This window comes from Pipistrellus kuhlii, unplaced genomic scaffold, assembly GCF_014108245.1.
Source record: "Pipistrellus kuhlii isolate mPipKuh1 unplaced genomic scaffold, mPipKuh1.p scaffold_m20_p_1, whole genome shotgun sequence".
NCBI classification, from domain to species: Eukaryota; Metazoa; Chordata; class Mammalia; order Chiroptera; family Vespertilionidae; genus Pipistrellus; species Pipistrellus kuhlii.
In genome coordinates this window covers 27,596,284-27,612,116 of record NW_023425404.1, presented here as the reverse complement: position 1 = coordinate 27,612,116, position 15,833 = coordinate 27,596,284, and the positions used below count along the sequence as shown (strand labels likewise).

Sequence of the window (15,833 nt, the reverse complement as noted above, 5' to 3'; positions counted from 1 at the left end):
GGTTGCCTTAACATGTAGTTAAATGAGTTGCTTTTATAAACAATAATATAAATGAAGCCACTTTAAAATGGAGCTGGAGCCGAAACCAGTTTGGCTCAGTGGATAGAGTGTCCAGGTTCGATTCTGGTTAAGGGCATGTACCTGAGTTGCGGGCACAGCCCCAGCAGGGGGTGTGCAGGAGGCAGCTGATCGATGTTTTTCTCTCATCATTGTTTCTAACTTTCTATTCCTCTCTGTAAAAGTAAATAAAATATATTTAAAATGGAGCTGGAGCCTAACCAGTTTGGTTCAGTGGATGGAGATGGGCTTGTGGACCAAAGTATCCCAAGTTTGATTCCGCCCCAGTTAGGGTGTGTGTAGGAGGCAACCAATCGATGTGTTTCTCTCATATCGATATTTCTCTCTGTCTTTCCCTCTCACTTCCATGTTTTCTAAAAATCAATGGAAAAAATATCCTCGGGTGAGGATTAAAAATAAATAAATAAATAAAAGTAAATAAAATGGAGCTGAAGCTGCCATGCCAGAGGAATTGCCTTGCACATCTCAGACCTCAAATCTTAGAATGTTAAAAACAGGTTCAAAATAATATTTGGACTGGATCTAAGCAACGTTCTTTCTCAACGAACTGTTGCAGTGATAATAAGAAAACATTTATTGTGACTGCTGGACTAATGACTAACAGATTGAAAATTGAAAACATTATTAAGAATTAATATCACTATATGTTACCTGCACCAATAGAAATGCCTTCCTTCTATTGATGTAATTGTTCCCCTTCCCCTTCTCATAAATACTCACTGCCTTTGTCTCCTAACCGAAACATTATTTGGGTTTCTATCTGAATCAATGATTCTCGAAAAGCTATTCTTATTGATCTCAAGTAAATGCTTGCTTGCCTCTCACTTTGAAAGGGTTTTTTACTTTATTTTTAAGTTAACTCTGTATATAAGTTATGACAAAACTCTTTCAAATCATCATGTAAATGTAACTTTTTACAGCTAGTTCTCCTAAATTAAAGTGAGTTGATAAAAGTTTAATTTTGCTAATTTAACTCGGGAATTTATTTTTGTTCAAAATTCTTCCTTTTATTCTAGCCAGTCTTTGACTTTTACATAGCTCTGACTATGGGTTGCACTATAGTCTGAATGTTTGTTTCTCCTCAACTTTCATGTTGAAATCCTAAGCTTTCATGTTCTTATCCTTTGCAAGACCTCCTACCTTTATAAGAGCTGCCTCCTTAAGAAGCATTAGGACACTCAAAAGTTCTTTAAGCTGCGGACCATTTTTAATAGAATTTCCTACTAAATTCAAAATCCTTGTTGTATCCAAAGCATTCCAAAAACCTTTGTTGTATATTTATAGTGTTCAACAAAGATTATACAACATGAATGACCACAAGGTTTAAAGCAGACCTTAGAACAAGATCAAGAGCAACCTTCAACAGTTAAGCTGCTGCCACTCTTGCCCTTAGACAAGGCCTGTAGGTTTTGCCACTGAGTCAAGAGACTGTATTAAGTTATTGATGTTTGATGAATTCCAAGGACTCATCTAGATTTTTCAAGTAAAAAACGATAGACAGATTTAAAATTAGGTAAGCCCAGGCCTGTTAATGTTTAAGTTCACAGGAGAGTGGCTGGGTTACCTATGATTTAGTTAACTCATATCATGGCATGGCAATTTCAGTAGCCAGTGAGATCCAGAAATCTTCTTACTTGTTTCCTATTTCTAGTTTGGGAAATTTTTAAAAACTTTTATTGTCTGTCAAGAGTAAAGAATTTACCTCTGGATAAACCAGGTCCTAGCTAATGACAAAATTACAACTTCTCTTGGGAAATCTTACATCTTTCTAAGCTAAAACAGTAAGGTGATAGAAGGGTTAGTCTTGGAGCTTACCTCATCTTTGGAACACAACAAAAAGGTCATCCAAGTATTGCAAGAGAATAGAATCACAGATCCTGGTTGAGGGCTTGTGAAATGTAATAGGAAGTATCTCAATAAACCCCTGGGGCCTAAGAGTTCAGGTGCAGTGTTGATTTTCCCAGGAGATGGCAAACACATACTATTTTGATCAAAAGGGACAGTAAAGAAAGCACATCACAGGTCTACAACTATAAAATATACTATTGATAGTTTGCTAGTACAGGGACAAACGTTCTGAGTCTTACTTCTTAAAAAGAGCCAGCTTATAATAATCAATATCCCAAAAGGCATATTGGGGGGTGTCAAACTCTGCTTCCCCCCAGTCCTACCTTGGAAACCTTGAGTGAGAAATTTCACATTCCAGATGCTGAGGTGATAGATTGCTCCTTATTTCATGGTACTGGTTACTCAGTCCTAAACATGGGTCAGTTCAGTTGAACTGGAGTATCTCATTTCAGGAAGGAGGTGGTAATGTAGGTGGGTTCCCAAAAGTTAGGCCTCTATTGTGTAAGCAGGTGATCCAGTATTTAATAAGAGGCATTTCTATCAAAACAAAAGAAAAACCAAAGTTAATAACTGAAGCAAATTATAAACTAGTTTCTGAGCCTGGAGGGCTCAAAGCATCTTTTGTAGTTTGAACCATCTCTGATGATGCCATTGGTTGTTCAGGCAAACTTTTTAGTAGTTCTTACTGCCTCAGGCATCAAAATTGCCTAAGCATGAACTATTGCGGCCATTTCTCTGAAGTTTACATCAAGCCATCGAGCTGCAGTTTGCAGAGCTTCAGGAAAAAGGATGATTATAGTTCTCAATGACCCTAAGTTAAGGTTGGGAGAAAATGGGAAATGTTGGTTTGGAGAGTTGCAGTCAAATGTTGGAGAAAACTAGAAGAATTCAGAATCTAATCCAGTTTATTTATTGAAGTAGAAAAGAAGCTGAACATATTTTCGTATCTTTAGTGACTAGTAGTGTGTGTATGTGTATGTACATACTGCCTATTCATATCTTTGCCCATTTAAAAAAATTGTTCATTTTGGTAAGATTTGAGCTCTGTCTATTTAGGAAATTATTCTTTAATTAGTTGGGTGTGTTATAATGTTTTCTCACACTTTTAAAAACTTTTATGTGGGAGTTTAATATGTAAATGTAGTAAATATTATTTATTACTTCAGACTCCTTTTTTCCCTGTATTTTATTCATTTATTGCTTCAGACTCCTTTTCCCTGTATTTTTATAGATTCAGTATTATACTTGAAAGTCTTTTCTACTCCAAGAATATTATTTAAAAAAAACCCACCCTCAATCATGTTCTCTTACTTTCATAATATTTTTTGATTTTTGAATCTTTGACATATTTGAAAGTCATTTTGATGTAATATGTGAAGCAATGATCCAGTTTTATTTTTTCACTTTCCACTTGTTCAATATTGACTATACAGAGATTGATTGGTTACTTGTTTGAAATCTTTAACTTTGTTTATCCAAGTCTTTGTTAATGAGTACTTCAATTTCACTTTAGGGTAGTCTTTAGCAATTCATTCTGTATATTGTTTTCCCACAATTGCTGGCTGACAGCCAATGAGAAAAAAATCCTACTGAAGCTAGAACAGACTACAGCTGCCTTCACATAGTAGGGGAGTGGTGTGATTCACAGCGGCAAAGATGGCTCTTTGTTTTAAAAATATTGGCAGACTTTTTGGATGGGAACAGTGAAGTCCCTCTTTCTCCACCCACCTCACCACAGGGCACAATCTGGAATCTGTGGGTGGGTCAGAGGTTGGTGGTTAGGAGAACTAGGGACAGAGAAAAGGATCCTGGGAGAGAGATGGGAGAAGGAGTTAACAAGCCAGAGACCAAGGGAGAATACAGTCAGCAAGAAACTGTCCACCAATACAATCAGCAAGAAACTGGCTTTTTAGGTCAGTGATTTTTTCATATTCCATTTTAAGTTGTTGCTTGCATTTCATTATGCTATAATGTCCTTCTGTTACCCTTTCCTACTACAAAAGCCTGCTCCATACACCAGCTAGTATTAGTGGTACTCTATGGGGAGGGAAGAAAGTGAGGGTGGTATTTCTCACCAGGGCAGTGAGAGATGGCAGCAGCTACCAGAATACAGGAAACTTCAGGGCTTCAAATTAGATCCACCAGAACAGCCTACCCCCTCCTCAACTTCTCTGCTCTAAACACACGTTCATGAGAATGTAAGCTCCATGAGGGCAGGATTTTTTTTTAACCTGAGTTTTTATGCTTTATCTCTAGTGCCTAGACTAGAGCTGAACACACAGTAATCTCTCAATAAAATGTTGCAATGAATGAATAAAAATCCCACCAGATATTCTGAACTGTCCACAGTAGTATATTTGGATGCTAAAACAAAAGGTGAACCCAGAAGGCTGGGGACTTGGGAATCTCGCTCTAATTTATCAGCCAGCCTGGAATCCTGGCTGCTTTGGCTCTTGTCTCTTTTGAAAGATGTCTGTGCACATGTTTATAGTCTCACAGATAAACAATCTCTGCCATTTGCAGTGATGAAGAGCTCTTCCCAGTCTTCTTTAATTGCTTCCTAATCGGAATCTCAGCTGAAAATGGCTCTTTCACTGTGCATTATCATTACACTATCTATGTAACTCAATCCCTTAGGGGAGTTATTTCTGCAAGGGGGCTCAAAAACAGCCTTCTAGCCAGAAGTTTATGCTCTCACATGGGGTTGGGAGGCATTTAATTTTTGGAGGGGAGAAGACACAGGAAGTCTTTTTGTGACCATGATGAAGACATATATCTCAATAAGGAATGGCTTTTGTGAGTCCAGCAAGATGAGAATTGGAACTCTGATGAAGAATCCTTTCAGAATCTTGGGTGTCTCACTACAGCTGTGGTTCAGGTGATCCTCAGTACGTGATTTGATACCTCTCTCCTCCTCCAATATAGGAAGCTAAGTAAGAGGCCATTTTTACTTTCACCAGAGCTGAAACATGGCACAGAACAAAGGGCATGACTGTTTTCCAATTGCTAGAAATTTGTTTAAGAGGTAGATTTACTTTCCTGGAAACCTTTTGCCTCATGAGGTAAAAGAAATAGTAATGAATATTCAAGATGACATGATAATTAGCATTTTGGACATGTACTACATGCTAGGCCCTTTACTGAGCATCTCCTGGCATTTTCTTCCATCCAGCACTTTCTTCCAAGTATCATCCTAAGAGATTCATGCTTTTCAATTCTGGTCCAGGAGATTGGATTGAGGGGCTTTCTGTTTATCCTGTTCAATTCAATCTACTTAGATTTGGCCTGTTGGTGCACACATTTGTGACCTTTTCATGATCTAGTTCAGCCATTGATCATTATCTCTCTTTTCCATCTTCAAGCTGTCTGAAGACCATGGAGCCACAAATACCCTCAATCAAAGAGCCTATAGAAACATGAATAAGTAGGGGTAAAAATAAAGCTCTACTGAATGCTTTTGGGAATTGGAACCCTCTCTCTGGGGTGACTTTGACTCGAAACTCAGCATTCTACCTATACCATTTAAGCAGAACACATTTTCCCATCTTGTCCACAAGAATATCGTGATTGCTGAAATGCAGATTTATAATATTTATAGTAGCTCTGTGATTCCTACCACACCACCAATCTTAGACAAATTTTTTGGTCATGAGTGTTCTTGAATTCAGGTTAGTTCCTAATACAATTTCCTCTTTAATATTGTTTAAAAAGATATCTTTTAAATAACCCAATTATAGCATTGAATTAATGATGGGCTTACCTACCACCCACTTTGGTTTTATAAAATACACATTCTTCCCTTAGTTGAAAATCAGGAATAAAAAGAGGTATTCTTCATATTTCTGGCACTTCTCTTTTCTCTGGGCTGTCAGGGGTGATGATCTTAGAAAAGTTTCAGGAAAGGGATAAAACTGGAAATCAGATTTTAAGGTGTTAACTAGAGGGAAATAAAAGCCAGATCTTAGATTCCTAATGCTTTCTTAAAAATACATTCAAAGCTTCTTTCTGTTTTGAGTTCAACCATAAGAATAAGAACTTCAGTCCATTACAAAACTTATTTCTGGCACTTCTTCCTATCAGGTGGTTATTTCATAACAACACAATTTATTGAACTTGGCACCATTCTTATTCTCTCTTATATTCAAGTCATGCTTTTCAAAGATGTCTTTAATAAATAAAATTGCTTTGATATTAAGATTATCAGAAAAGAAACTTCCTAAGAGTTGTATTCAATACATAGTCCTGGCCAGTGTGGCTCAGTTGGTCGGAGCATCATCCCACACACCAAAAGGTTGTGGGTTTGATTCCTAGTCAGGGCACATAACCAGGTTGCAGGTTTGATTCCCCATTTGGGGTGTGGAGGGGAGGGAACTGATTGTTTGTCTCTCACATCAATGTTTCTCTCTCCCCCTTTCCTCTCCCTAAATTTCCCCCCCCAAAACAGACAATGAAGAGTTTCAACTGTTAGTCTTTCAAAGCTTTTCATATCAATCTTTTATTCTTAAAGAATAAGAGATTGGCAAAGAGTCTCAATTTCCCACAAGAGGCTTTGATTTGCTCAAATGCATGACTGAGCTTCCCTGTGTCATTCTGAAAATCAGCTGCAGAACATTAGTATCTGGTGGGGGTAGATACTGCTCTAGATATTGGGAAATAGGAAAGCATGAATAAGATCTGGGCCTTCCTTTCAAGAGGTTGCAAAGGAACAGAATGGAATGGGATGGAGATAGACATGGTGAGCAGACTCAGGACCAGAGCTGTAAGATGGCTGTAATATAGAGCTATCTACTGTCCCCTCTCTCCATCTCATCTTCACCCAGGGAGTATGATTCTGAGCTGGGTTTTGAAATAGTGTAGGTGTAGGGCCAATGGTTCTTGAAGTATGGTTCCTGGACCAGGAGTGTCAGAATCACCTGGGAATTTATTAGATGTCCCAATTCTTAATCCCTTCTAGACTTAGTGAATCACAAACTTTGAGGATAGGGGCCAGCACTTTATGTTCCAATAAGCCTTCCATGGGATTTGATATAAGCTCAAGTTTGAGAACATTGGATACAAGCATTTTCCAGGCAGAGGAGAGGGGAAAGAGCATTGCAGGAAAAACTGCACCCAAATCAGAATAAGGCTCATTTGCAGTGAATGAACTTTGCCTTGGCTTGAACATAGTGTGTTGACTATACGGAGAAATTCCCAACATTTTGCTCAACATTTTGTTCCATGCATCTTTATTGTTCCGTGAAGATTAGTCTTTTTCTTTTCAGGTCTTTTTTGGGGTCATAAGTCATGTTATTGATCACATTTAAAGAGAGAGCTTTGTGTTTCATTGTATAGTTGGTTGGCTGTTTTTTTTTTTTTTTTTTTTTTTTTGAAAAGTAAAATACTCTGCAAGAACTCTGTTATAATTGGAAAATATCATGATTTCTACAGAAATGTATGGGACATTTAAATAAAGCTGCTTTAAATGGTCTTTCTTGGTTTGGAGCTAGTCTTACATTGCTTATAACATAGGATATGGCAAATCTATAAAAACTAAAACCTCTGGGCCCAATCATCAATTCTAGTAATGTTAATTTTTCAACTTTTATATTTTATTAATAGAGGCCTGGTGCACGAAATTCTTGCGTTCTGGGGGAATAGACACGAAGGGTGTCCTTCAGCCCGGTCTGTGCCCTCTCGCAGTCGGGGAGCCCCACTATTGATTGCCCCAAAGAGGGAAGCTTTGCCCACCACCCTGGACCAGGTAGACTGGGCCTCCCTCTTTAGGGCGATTGAGGAGCCCCTTGGCCAGTAGCCTGGGGCTCCCTCTGCAGGACGATCATGGGGCAATGGTGGGGCCCCCTCAACCAATTGCATAGCACCTGCCTTGGCGGCAGCAGTCAGTGCTGGGTTGCCAAGGCACCAGTGACCCAAGAGGGACCGAGAAGTTAGCAGTTCTGCCCACTTACCAGTCCCCACCCACCTGAGCCTGCTGTGCATGCAGCCTGGCGTTCAGTCATCTGTTCAGTCGTTTTGGATGTTACAGACCCTGGCTCTTTATAAATTGGATAATATCCAGGAAAAAAACAAAAATCTTTTTGCTTACCTTCCTCTCTCCATCTCAAGTTGAAGTGCTAATTAGGACCTTGGATGCCAAGTGGATGTCAATGAAGAGAGGAAAAAGCTTGGATAATGAACTATGAAATAGGGCTCAAAGAAACTTCCATTCAAGAGCTAGAAGGAATCATAAATATCTAATGGTTCAGCTTTCTCACATTAGAGGCCTCTGAAAGCTTAAATGTGTGCTGAGAGACACACTGCTAATGGGGAAGGTGGAACCAGAAACCACATTTGCAAACTCCTTGTTTGATTCTTTGTGTCTATTACACGATGGACACACAGCAGACTGTACCCCATGGGGGAAAACAGACACTGTATGTGAGGGGTTGTAGTACATAATGATTGATTTTTCCCTTCGCAGTCTGTAAAGGGCCAGTAAATATCAGGATACATTCAATTTGATGGCATTACCTATATATTTGTTGTTATCTCCTAAATACTTGTTGGGAATGAGTTACAATGAGTAGATGATAAAACAAGCAAAAATGAAGATAAATCAGTCCAATGCTGACTTCCCTTCCAAGGCCCAGGTTTTATGTTCAATAACCTCCTGAATAGGTCCACCTGGACACTCCACATAGGCCTTAAAAAATAAACATTTTCCCAACTGTATGCATTTTCTCTCCTAAAACTTGCTTCCTGCCCACCCCTTATAGTCTATCATTATTCACTCAGAACCTTTAAGATCACCCTCAACACTTTCTCTTTCTCTTACTCACACATTCACTCTGTCAATTTCATCTCTTGTCAATCTTATTAAATATTTTTCAAATCCAGTGCTTCCTCATCACCTGCACTTCCATTGTCTTAATCCCTGCCAATCTTTTCCCTTATCTATTGTAGCAGGCTTCATCTTGCTTTTCCTACCTCCAGCCTTGTAGTTGGAAGTTTCTCTTTCATACTCTTTCCAGAGTGATCTTTCTAAAGTGCAAGGTGGATCACACCACAACTTATAACAAAAACTTACAATGACTCCCCATCACTAGCAAGATACCCCTTAGCAAAGCACACACAACTTTCTATGATTTGGCCTCTGCTTACACCTTTATCCCCAACTCTGGCCACACTCTTTCCTATATTCCCATACTCCAGCAAGATCAGACCACTTGCAGCAAAACAAACACACTTACTTACCAACTTCTTTGTCTGCCTGATGAAATCGTATTCATTTAGCGCAACTCACATATTACCTTCTTATTGATATGGTCTCTGACATCTCTCCACTATTCTTCATAGCTACAGTGAAATATCTTCTCTGTATCTCTGAACCTTAAATATCGCTCATACTCTCATATAAATCCCCCAACATTTTATTATGGAAATATTTAAGCAGGCAGAAAAACTGAAAGAATTTTGCACTGATTTTACAATTAACATTTTACTATGCTTACTTTGTCATCTCTCTATCCATCCACCAATTCATCTTTTAAAAATGCACTTCAAGTAAGTTGCAAATATCAATATTCTTCCTTCCAAATAATTCATAACACATATTATTCAGAATTCATAGCATGTAAAGTTTTATATTTGTTTGCAATTTTTTGTTTTTTAAATGTCAGGTAAAATTTACATACAATGTAATGTACACATCTTAAATGTTCTATGAGATCCACTATAAACTTACACATATGTGAGCAACCTAAACCCCTAACCTCACAGAACATTACCAACACCCTGGAAAGTTCACTCATGCCCCTTATCTGGGAGTCCCTACCTCCTCTCCCTGTAGAGACAATGATTGGTCAGATTTTCTGTTATAGAACTGTACATGAGTGGAACTATACAGTATGTACTCTTTTATGTAAGACTTCTTTCATTCAGCATAATGTTTTTGAGTTTTGTTAGTTTTATTGTATGTATCAGAAGCTCTTTCATTTTAAAAATATATTACTGAGTAATATCCCATTATATGGATAGTCCATAGTTTTTAAAAATTGTCCAATTAATACACACTTGGGCTGTTTTAGTTTCTGGCCATTATGAATATTCTTACACAAACCTTTTTATGCATATATATCTTCAACTCTTTGGGCTAAATGCTAGACTTTCTAAATTAAAATTTCTGGGTCATAGAATATTTACATTTTTAAAATATGAAACTGCTAGATTTCCCCCAAAGTGATTTTATTTTTACAGTGACACACAAAACATATAGTTTCACATTTTTACCAATGTTTGGTATTCTAAGACTTTTTTAAAATTTAATTTAATTTTATTTTTTAAAAATAAATCTTTATTGTTCATATTATTACAAATGTTCCTTCCCCCCCCCCTCTCCATTGCTCTCCTCCACCAGGTTCCCATCCCACCCTCTGCCCTTTCCCCATCCATCCCACCCTCTGCCCTTTCCCCACCCCCCATTGTCCTCATCCATAGGTGCACAGTTTATGTTCAGTCTCTTTCCACATCCCCCTCTCCCCTTTTCCCCAAGAATCGTCAGTTCACTCCCCTTCCATACCTCTGATTCTATTATATTCAACAGTTAATATTGTTTGTCAGTGTTTTGTTTTTTTTAATTTCCTTGGTTTTTAGATTCACTTGTTCATAGTTACGTATTTGTTGTTTATAATTTTTATCTTTATTTATTTTCTCTTCCTAAAGAACCCCCTTCAGCAGTTCATATAATACTGGTTTGGTGGTGATGAACTCCTTTAGCTTTTTTTTTTTTTTTTAAGCGAAGCTCTTTATCTGGCCTTCAATTCTGAGTGATAGCTTTGCTGGATAGATTATTTTTGGCTGTAGGTTCTTACTATTCATCACCTTGAATATTTCTTGCCATTCCCATCTGGCCTGCATGGTTTCTGTTGAGAAATCAGCTGACAATTGTATAGGTGCTCCTTTATAGGTAACTATCTGCTTTGCTCTTGCTGCTTAATATTCTCTCTTTGCCTTTTGCTCTTGGAATTTTAATTATGATTTGTCTTGGTGTGGTCTTCTTTGGATTCCTTTTGTTTGGAGTTCTGTGCGCTTCCTGGACTTGCAAGTCTAATTCTTTCACCAGGTGGGGGAAGTTTTCTGTCACTATTTCTTTCAGTATGTTTTCAATATCTTGCTCTCTCTCATCTTCTGGGACCCCCATAATTCTGATGTTGGTTCGCTTGAAGTTGTCCCAGAGGTTTCTTACATTATCTTCAATTTTCTGGATTCTCTTGCCTTCTAGCTTCTGTGGAGAGTGTCTTCTGGCTCTTTATGTTGCAAATCTTTGACTTGATTCTTGCGATCTTCCATTCTGTTTTTAGGACTCAGTATAATATTTTTTATTTCAGACAATGTATTCTTTATTTCTTGTTGATCCCTTATTATTTCTTGTTGTTTCCTTATTAATTCTAGTTGATCCCTTTTCATATCCTCATAGGTCTTACTGACCTTTTCTAGGAAATTCTTGAAAAACCTTATAAGTGTAGATTTGAACTCTATATCTAGTCATTTTTTGTCCTCCATTTTTTTCGTTTGTGATCTATTTTCTTGTCTCAGTATTTTTGCAGCTTTCCTGATGGGGTGGAGTTTCAGGGTGGAGCCTACAGCCTTGGCTTCCATCAGCACCGCCCTATGCGGCTCCTGAGTCTCAGTATTCCTCAGGGTCCTTCAGTACTCACTGCAAGCACCTCTGAGAGAAAGGTTCCCTCGATTTTCACCTGCTACCAAACAGTCCAGGCTCTCCCCCAATGAGCCCGGAACTGGAGTTCAGTCCAGTTAGAAGTGAGGTTGGAGGTGGCATTCAGAGCAGTCTGGAGCTTTTGTCTCCTTTCCGCCAGGGCAATCCTGTGGCACAGCCAACCATCCCTTCTCTGCGTGCAATGTGCATGCCTCCGGGACCTCCTTTCGCCGCTCCCCCGGGGTTCCGTTTATAGCCCAGCTCCCTCTGTCTGAGCCTGGGTCCCCAGGGTCTGGCCTAGACCTGGGGTTCAGAGCAGTCGGAACTGGGGCCCAGCACAGTCCGGAGCCTTTGTCTCCTTCCTGCCAGGGCAATCTGGCAGCAGAGTCAACAGTCCGTCCTCTGCGCGCAATGTACGTGCCTCCGGGGGCTCTGCCCCTCGCCGCTCCCTTGGGATTCTGTCTCACAGCCTCGGCTCCCTCTGTTTGAGCCTGGGTCCCCAGGGTCTGGCCTAGAATTGGGGTTCAGTGCTGTCAGGTCTGGGGTTCAGCACAGTCGGAGCTTTTATCTCCTTCCCACTAGGGAATGCCAGCCAGGCACTCAGCCTCCCGCCTCTCCGCGTGCGCCGTGTGTCTCCATACCTTGGGCTTTTACAGCTCCTCCGCTCTTCCTTCTGGTTTTCTCCTTGCTTCTCGTTGTACAATAGAATTTCCAGTCAGTCGACTTTCCTGTAGTTCTAGGTAATGTCCATTTTATATTTTAGTTGTATTTTATTGAAATTGTGTGTGCAGCTGCAGCTATGTGTTTACCTGTGCAGCCATCTTGGATTCTCCCATATTCTAAGACTTTTTAATAACCATTCTCGTGGATGTGTAATGATCTCTATGATTTTTTGTTTACTGGTCTGTCTCTATAGACTTTGACCTTCTTGAATTCAGGTGCTATACTCATCTCTATTATTTCCTCTGGGTAATAATGTCTGACACAGTGTAGGGCTCAATGAATGTTTGTTGAATTGAACTGATTTGAATTGAATTCTCCTCTACACATAAAAGAAATCACCTTCTCTAATCATTTTATCTCTTTAGTCAAAGGGCAGAGTGAGATCTTTTTATATATGCAGTAACATTAACATTCATATTGTTTGTTCTTAATATTCCTTTTCTTTAATATTTGTTCCATTGCCCCTTATTTTATTTTAATAATTTCATTTCTTTGGGGCTTTTCAAATGGCTTTTCTGTTTTTATAGAGTCCTATTAGTGATAATCTATGTAAAAATAATATTAATTAATGCTTTAATTACAACCAATAAAAGAGTAGGATGTAACTTTACTTTTTGACCCAAGGAATGGAAAGTGAATTTGGAGGGAGTAGAGAGAAAGGGCATAAACAGTTTGTTATCTCAGGAAGATGCCAAAGTCTAATAGTCTGGCAAAAGGACTTTTTTTTAGGGTGTTTCAGAAGTTCCACGATGGGCCTTTAATCCAGGCACTTTGTATCTTTCTCATCCCCTTCTCAGCTCCTTCTCTTTCTCCTCCCTCCCATCCTTATCCAGTTCACAACTATACTCCTGGAATCTGAAGGGTGCCAGGCAAAATCTAAGTGTTCCATAAATATTTGTTGAATAAATATAGTCTCTTTCCTGGGGTCTTTCAACTTTATAATGAAATGATTATGATAAATTTAGGATCAATGAAAGAGCTAATAATATTTACCCTGGAGATATTTGTATATAAGGTTACAAAAAAGGCAATAGAGTTAGCCATATCTCAGTTTGAATACTGGTTCTGATTGCACAATTTTACATGTTACTTGAGAACTTTTAATCTGTTTTCTTGTGGCTAAAATGAAAATAATATCGCTTGATGTTGCAAGATAGTTTTTGACATTTTTTTTTCTTTCCTCCCAGTATTACCTATTTTTCTCCCACCTGAACTACACAAACAAAAGGTTGGTTTTAGTTCTGTTTATTGCTTTGTTTTTCTATTTTATTTCTGGTCACAGAGTGTTTTTTTTTTTTTTTTTAATCATTTTTGAAGCATACCTAATTCTTTTTAAGTTTAAATATCTTGAAAATTGTGGTAAAATTCAGGTAATAGAAAATTAGCCATGAAGCTGAGAAATGGCCTCCGCTTTTCCTAAGTGGGAGAAATGTCAACTGTTCAGAGAGTGTGTGGGAGGATGAGTAGGACTGGGGAGGTAATTTTGACAGTCCCAGTGTGAGTGGGAGAGTGAGAGGATCAGGAGCTGGGGGAAAGGTATTTCTGGGTGTCATTTCCATGGGTGCAGTGGGAGAGCATGCATTTATTCTGGCAGCAATCCACCTGGCTGCCATGTGTGGGAGCATATATACAATGGATAATTGGATTGATCATTGGGTGAAGAAAAAGGGGTCTGAGTATTCTGTCAAGAGCATAGCAGTGTTGAAGAACCATTGGATCTAAGCTGAATATGGAAGTAGAGAGCTGATAAATTAGGTCAAGAGAGTGTGATTGTGGGATTGGAGCTCTGTGTGGGAGGTAGGAAGTAATGAGGTCAGAATAAAGGAATGAAGAACTGATATCTATCTATCTATCTATCTATCTATCTATCTATCTATTATCAGAGTTCAATAAGTATTCTGAAATAATAAATATTTTCAAAATAATAATCAGAAATGTCAGTGTTACATTTTAAAGAATTATTGTCTTTTCTTATTTCAGCTTCTGTAGAAGAATGTTAGTTCATTTCTTTCTTCTCAGAGATTTGTGTGTTTTGACTAGACAAAGTTAAGAAGTAGCTATTTATTTTCTAAGTCTGATAATGAAAACTGGAAGATACTAAAATCCTACATTACTGAATTGAAAATGTGAAATAATCTGGGTGGTGTGGATCAGTGGCTGAGTGTCAACCTATGAACCAGGAGGTCACAGTTCGATTTTGGGTCAGTGCAGGAGGCAGTCGATCAATGATTCTCGCTCATCACTGATGTTTCTATATCTCTCTCCCTTCCTTTTTTTTTTTTTAAATACGGAACTCCTCACGAATTTGCATGTCATCCTTGCGCAGGGGCCTTGCTAATCTTCTCTATATTGTTCCAATTTTAGTATACGTGCTGCTGAAGCGAGCACTCTCCCTTCCTTTTTGAAATCAACAAAATATATTTAAAAAATTGTGAAATAGATCTTCATATTACATTGTTAGCACTGATCATAGTGAATGTTTTACTTGACATTTTAATATTAATACTTTATTCCTTTTATCCTTTATAGCATTCTGATAATTAGAATGACATATCATCTATTTTCACAAACTGGACAAAAAATTGGCTAATATATAGGTATTATAGAGGGAAATTTTGGCAAATATTTAACTATCACTAAATTATTTGAATTTGGTTGTTTATTTTGATCAAATGATTATTCTTGTTCTGTCCTTCCCTTCAACCTGAGTTTTTAAAAAATATATATGTTTATTGATTTTTTACAGAGAGGAAGAGAGAGGGATAGAGAATTAGAAACATCAATGAGAGAGAATCATTGATCAGCTGCCTTTTGCACACTCCGTACTGGGGATGTGCCCGCAACCAAGGTACATGTCCTTGACTGGAATCGAACCCGGGACCTTTCAGGCCGATGCTCTATCCACTGAGCCAAACCGGTTTCGGCTCAACCTGAATTTTATGTATTTAGGCAGAACCCCATTTCTTCAGAAAGTAATCTCCTGAAACTTTTTGATAGGCAGACTTTCCATGTTTACCCCATCTTCTCTTCCTACCAGCAGTGAGATGATGTTATTACACCCAATGCTAGACTGACTAACCATTGAACTAGTGCAATCACTGCCACCTTTGACTCAGTCCCAAGCAATGCCATTTAATAAACACCCTCGACTTTATTAGCATTCTTTCTCCCTTATCTAAAAAGCTCCTGAAAACAAAGCTCATCCACAAAGCCTTCGCTGATGACCACGGAAAAGATGCCCTCATTCCATTTGAATTATACAAATATCTTGCTGTCCAGTTAAGGTTTGGCTTACCATTCGTATTCTGCCTCCTGTGCAACATTTTAAGTTCCATGATGATAGGGACCAGGTCTATCCAAAGTTTTAAGAAACTATAATCCTTTCCCAGCAGAGTGGCTCAGTGGCTGAGTGTTGAACCATGCACCAGAATGTCGCTGGATCAATTCCCAGTCAGGGCACATGCCCGGGATGCAGGCTTGAATTCCAGTAGGG

The 15,833-nt window shown here is 38.6% G+C and overlaps 1 non-coding gene across 1 annotated transcript; it reads right to left on the bottom strand.

The window, feature by feature from the left end:
• Nucleotides 1–14,621: 14,621 nt before the first annotated feature.
• LOC118709824 lies at nt 14,622–14,728 on the bottom strand. The gene has a single exon (XR_004985150.1). It is a non-coding gene; the product is annotated as a U6 spliceosomal RNA (small nuclear RNA).
• Between the last annotated feature and the right edge of the window lie 1,105 nt (nt 14,729–15,833).